A 6,477-nucleotide genomic window follows, 5' to 3' on the forward strand; every position below is an offset into this window, starting at 1 on the left:
CAGGGTACCGGGCTGGGTCCCGCATGTGGGCTTGTGATTCGCCGGGTTCCCCTAGGTGCGGGCCCCGCATACCTAGTGGGACTGTGCACCGTCTTGTCGATCGTCATGGCGTGGCCGAGTCGAGCCACGCAAAGTGTTCTCCGCCAGGCCGCTGCTTGCTGTCGTCAGCGGTGAGGGCGGGAACACTGTTGCCGTGCCAGCCCTGGTCAGCGGGTAGGTAAGGGGCACTGTTGCCACGCTCCGGCTGACCACAGGCATGGGCAGGAGCATTGTAGTCTTGGTCATCGGTGATGGAGGTCTCGTCCCATCGTACGGCCTGGATGGGACGGGAGCTGACCCGTGGCTGGGTTGCCATGGACACCACGGGTGGGCTGGCTTACTGGGGAAGCCACGGTTGCGGCGGGTTGAATTGCCTTGCGCCAGCTGCTACGGCCGGGTCAACATACCTTGCCGAGTCGAGGGTCTTGGCCGGGTTGCGGGCCTTGCCAGGTCGAGCGACCCGGCCTGGTGCACACCGGTTTGCGGGGCGATGCGGGCCCCGCTGTTTTTGAAATAGATCCGGGTTCCGTTGCCTGCCCGGGGTTCATCCCCCAAAAGTTACCAAATGTATTCACCTCACACACCCGCCATTGCACCCCGTGCTGAGCTCTCTCTCTCTCTCTCTCTCTCTCTCTCTCTCTCTCTCTCTCCCTCTCCCTCTCACCCTCTCGCGCTAAATACATGCATTGCCAATCTAGCCCCCAACCTCTCGTGCGCACGCACGCACATTGTATATCTAGGTCACTCCCTCGAGACTGTCTCACTCTTTCTTCCGCACGGCGGGCCACACTCGCTCAATCTTGCTCTCTTTATCTGAATCTCGTTTAACCTCCTTTTCTTTCACACACAAATGATATATCTCCCTGTTCGGGCCTCGATCGACACACTCTATACTCTCTCATGCAGATTGTCTATCTAGGTCAGTCCATCCAAGCCGCCGCCACTCTTTCGACCTCATGGTGGGCCACGCTCACTCAATCTCTCTCTCTCTCTCCCTCTCTCTCTCTCTCTCTGTATGTCTCGATTGACCTCGCTCTTTCTCGGACCAAAACGATGTATCACCATGTTTGATCCCAATTGTTGACACCAGATTTTGGCACGGTCAATAACTTATTTAAGATGACCTCAAATGGAGAAGTGATCTGCATGAAAGAGTTCCGTATTGTCGATATGAACATCTTTGAAGTTTGGTTCATCGCAGTCCGATTTCATCTCGAAGGCCGAAACTATGCTCAAAGTACTAAGATCTTATATTCAGAGTACAGTTTGGCTGATTAAGCCCCCAAGACGACCTCAAATGGAAACATGATCTACATGGATTGTCTTTGTCTCGTCGAAACAATCGATTTCGATATAAAAATCGTTCAAATCCGAGTTCGTATGCAAAAGTTAGAGCCATCGGAATGTAGCCCTGCCAGGAGGCGAAGTGTGGCGCGCCCCACCAGACGCCATGTCTGATGGGTAGCGCGAGCGACGGATGTTTTGCGTCACAGTCCGTTTTGCACGAGCTATTTGACCCTCAAGATGACCTCTGATAAAAAGTCGTTCAACATGAAAGTTTTTCGCCTCGTCGAAACGGTCAAGATTGCTTTTGGACTCGTTTCCATCTGAGGTCGTTTACTTCCTCAAACATGGCCCGCAAGGTGCAGCCAGGTTGTAAACCGAACCGTTTTGGAAAGTTCGGATAAAACCAGTCCGAATTTGACTAGGGTTTTGGACGTGAATTGATGCAATTTTATTGTAAGGAAAGCCTAGATGAATCATTTTCTTGTACGGGAAGTCCAGCCGCCTCTTATATATGTTGGGGGTGACGGCCGATTGAACAACACACAATCGATCAATCAATCTACCACTTTTTATCTTTTATCTTTTCTCCTTAACCCTAGTTCTTCTTCTTCCTCGTTCTTCGTTCGTTCTTCTTTTGCAGGGCGGCGAACCTCGAGGCCCTAGGGGCGGTCAGGCCGACCTAGGGCAGCCCATAGCCGCCGCGCGCCCTGACGGGGTCCCTCCCGGGCGTGTTGGTTTTCGGGTCCCAAAAGTGCTGGCTTGCTGTCTTGCGTATCGCGCTGGAAGTCGGCCTCCCGCGGTGTGAGTTGCGGAGCATATCCCTCGGCGCCGCGGGTACACATCGACGTGTTCGTGTGACGCATTCCAGCGTCAACACACTTTTTGGCGACTCCGCTGGGGACGAAGCTTCGAACGGTCTCCGGCCCGTTCTTGCTACAAAGAGATCGTCATCTAGGGTTTGCAGTCTACAAAGGTAATATGAATATATGTAGATGCAAATAATTCATATGGTGTTACTAGATCGTTCAATGAGTATACTCTATCGGCCAACCCTAGTTTTTTCAATAATGCAACTAACTACGTGCAAGGGCCGATTCAAAGTAATTTATATACTTCAACTTCTTATGATATTAGTAATATGCACCATATGTATCCCAACTCACAAGCATCGGCAACTCAGCAAATCCATATGCCGATGAGCAACATGATGAGTTCGATTAATCAATTTGGAACACCCCAAGTTAGAATTTCCAATGCCATACGAGAAATCACCCTTTTATTCATCGGCAGCTAATGTGCAATACAGTAATCCAACCATGCCGATGAATGAGAGAATTGTCCATGCTACTAATTTGGCCAGTTACTCTCAACCGTCATATGCTACACCTCATGTTAGTAATTCTTCGGCATCATACACAACTATAGATGCTCATAATTCGGCTTCACACCTTCCTGGTTATAGCCGAATGAATGTAAATTTTACAGGAGCGGTTGTGCCCAACATTATAGAAGATGAGGTAGTGGTGGCTGCATTGAAGAGTTTAGCCAAAAATAAGAGAATTAGTGCTCTTTGCCTTGAACAACATGAAAAGGGGCTATTTCCTGATTATGCCGCAATAAAAGCTAGAGTTTTGCAAGAAGATGAATCTTTGTCAATTGATAAAATTGGCGAGCAAAAGTATGGTCTTACAACACTGCATATGCCTTCACCTATTACTACATCATATTATACACCCCCTACACAATTGCAAAATTTCGGCAACACCCGTGTGTCATTGCCGAAAGAATCTAAAAGCATTGGGGGGCAATCATATCCGGAGTGGGCTGAAATTGAGAAAAAGCTTAAAGCTAATTTTGCCGCTCGCCGTCAGAAACAAATAGAAAAAGAATTGGCTCAGATAAAAGAAGCATTGCCAATTGGTACTATCAATGAAAAGAAGGATGATTCGGAACATGAAAGTGCTTCGGTTGAAAAAGCCGAATCAAGTAGTATATATTCTGAATCCATCAAATCCAATGAGGCAAGCATTATTAAGAAAGGGCATGGCAAGCATAGGAAAACAACGGTGCTTGATTTTTCTGAAGTTAATGGAACCTACTTCCTGCCCTATGAGTTCCGTGCCGTAGAAATTGACAAGCTTCAAGGACAAGAACAAGTAGCCGAACAAAGTTCGGCCGACAAAAATCTTCAAAGCAATGATGCACGGATTCAAGAAAAAGATGATGACAAGGTGTTGGGGAGCCATCCAAAGACGGAGCAAGATGTTCTTCAAATGGCACCACTATCATGCTCTCCCAACATATTGGAAGAGGTATGCATAGCGAGTAATTTACCTATTTTCAGATTTGGTCACAACTTCATTATTGATGCATCTATAAGAAATATTATCATAAGTAATTTTGAAATACCAATGAGGAACGGTAATTTACTTGTTAGCAGTAAAATTGTTATGGAACATATCGGTCAACCCATTGCGCCATTTATAAAGACCGATAATGACTTATTGTTACCACCAAAGCTTTCCGTGTTTCTTTGTCTAAAGTTCATATCTAGTTGGGTAGCTTTGCTTATTTTGTACTTGGCTTGCACTTGGTCTCAACTGAGACATGTATGTTCTAAATATTTTCGTTTCAGAAATTTAAAGCCAAGGTTAAAATCTTTTGGGAAAACCGATGCTAGTATAGTTTCTTATTTAAGGACATCGGAAAATGAATGCGAAAGAGAATTCATAGCCGAATGGGAAGATGCCAAATCTGAACCATTCGTTTGCTTAACTCCAAAGCCGTTCTCACAAAAAGATCGGCTAGAAAACAAAAGGTATACCTTCGATTCAAGCACGTGTGATCAAATATTTGATTTGTTGCTAAAAAATAATTACATAAGAATTCTTGATCACCATGTCAAGCCATCAATCCAAGGACGAATGTATTGTAAGTTGCATGATTCGTTCAAGCATAGTTTTGAGGATTGCAATATGTTTCGTCAAATAGTTAAATCGGCCATTGATAAAGGACGATTGAAATTTGTTGAGACACCAAAAGATGACCAGTCTATTCCGATTGGTCCCGATGGCAGAAAGTTTTTGCATCGGCTGCTTCAAGCCGATCCATTGAAAGAGAAGGTAAAAACTGCAGGTGATGGGATTAAGCTTTCAAATAATGAAGTTGTTGAAGAGCATAATGAACATAATCTTGAGGGCAAGAATTCCATCGAAGCTACAATGGAGATGCCAAGGACTGGGGGGAAGCAAGCAAATCCAATGATCGATGAAAGCAAACAAAAAGAAAACAAAGGCCGAAATAAGCGCAAGTGTAAGAGATCAAAGATCACCTTCGCTGAACTATTGGATAAATATCAAAAGAAGAGTGAAGAGAAGAATACTTATCGGCCGAATCATGTAAAAAAACCAAGATCACCCCAAGGCGCAAATATAAGGATCGGTATTGGCAAAGTGAGAATTTGTATGCAACATATTCATATCCTTATTTTGGGCCGCCAGTGCCAATGCCGTGGATGCCTCCCTATGCTCATGTAGATCCATATCTATCATGGGACAGGTATGATACAAGGGCACATTCTCCATCTTATTGTAGACCATCTCACCAATATTATGCAGCTCCGAGAAAAACAACATTTGAACAATCACATGTTAAAGACCGTTTCAATCATAAGGAATCGGTCCGGAACTCAAGGAAGAAGAAAGATGTAGTCAAACAAGTTTACCGCGTTAAAAGAGATGGTCGTAAGAGTGCTACTTCAGATTTGATCTCAAATGAAAAAGAGCTAATGAAAGTATTGACATTGGCTACTACAGGCAATGAGATGAAGCAATCAATTGTTAAGAGTCAAAGTGCCAAATCTGAAGAAAAGAAGTTGAGAGTGCACAAGGTCAAAAAAGAATTGCCATTGGTCAAAATAGAATCACAGCCGAGATGCCCACTCGGCTTATCGTATTGGCAAAAGAAGGAATTACAAAATCTTAGTGCACAAGAGCTGAGAAAGAGGAACATGGCATGGGTTCCCAAGAAGATCAATCAAGACAAAAATGATGTCCATGCTTCTGTTGCAACAAGTAAAATAAAAGTGAAGAAGGAAAATAATGAAAGCAACAAACAATTAAGCCGAAGGTGCGCATCACAACATCAAAATCTTCGGTTAGCACGTCATCCATTTTCTTCAACCATGCCGTTGATGCCTTTGCCATGGAATTCATCCCTAGGTATGATCAATTACCCTCCATGGATTTATTTTGATCCATGGATGCAACATAATTTTCTATATCATGAGAGGGTATTACCAAATTACCATACATTTGGTTAGTTACAATGTTGCTAATACAAAGGGGCCGAAATATTTTATTCCTATTTTATTTGTTTATTTCGGCTATACATACTTTGGTGGGTGAATTTTACATGGACCTCATGTTAACGGCCGATATTTATCTATCGCCCTAAGAATATGTCAAAGCATGGCCGGTGTAGTATCTTAACATCGTCCTTAGTTCAATTAGAGATCAAAACAGACCTCATGCCGCTTAAAATATTTTTGCACAATGATCAAAGCCGAATATGCATTGTCATTCGGATCGGAGCTTTGCCTTGCTATAGGTGCTATACATACTGAGGCTTTCGGTGATTCGTTATGAGTAGTGCAACAAATATCTAGGGTTTATCAATGTTTTGACGAATCACTTGTAGTTTATCTTGAGGTATGTCTAGATGCAAAATTTACCTTGGGTTGCTTTAAAATTGTTCATATATCTAGGCATGACAATTCGAAAGAGTTGGCACAGCAAGCGTTCGGCTACTATGTTAACCATGGTGTATTGCATTTCTATCAATAGCCGATGCTAGGTCTTGTCAACATAGGTAAGGCTGAATCGAAGCCCACCGCTTCGGCCACTAATGAAACTTTTATGCAGGCGAAGTAAGGATTGGAGGAAGTTCATTCTTGATTATCTGCAAAATCCTAGCAAAAGGGTGAACAATATGGTTCAGAGGATGGTTTTGATCTATGAAACCTTATCACCGGATTGTTATAGAAGCTGAGAAGTTTTCACCCAAGTTTGCATCAAGAGGTTCAAACAAGCAATGGCCGATATATACTTGTCGTCCTAAGAACATGCAAAATGGCCGATGGAGTGTTGACAT

Source organism: Triticum aestivum, chromosome 6B (assembly GCF_018294505.1).
Source record: "Triticum aestivum cultivar Chinese Spring chromosome 6B, IWGSC CS RefSeq v2.1, whole genome shotgun sequence".
In the NCBI taxonomy this organism is placed as follows: domain Eukaryota; kingdom Viridiplantae; phylum Streptophyta; class Magnoliopsida; order Poales; family Poaceae; genus Triticum; species Triticum aestivum.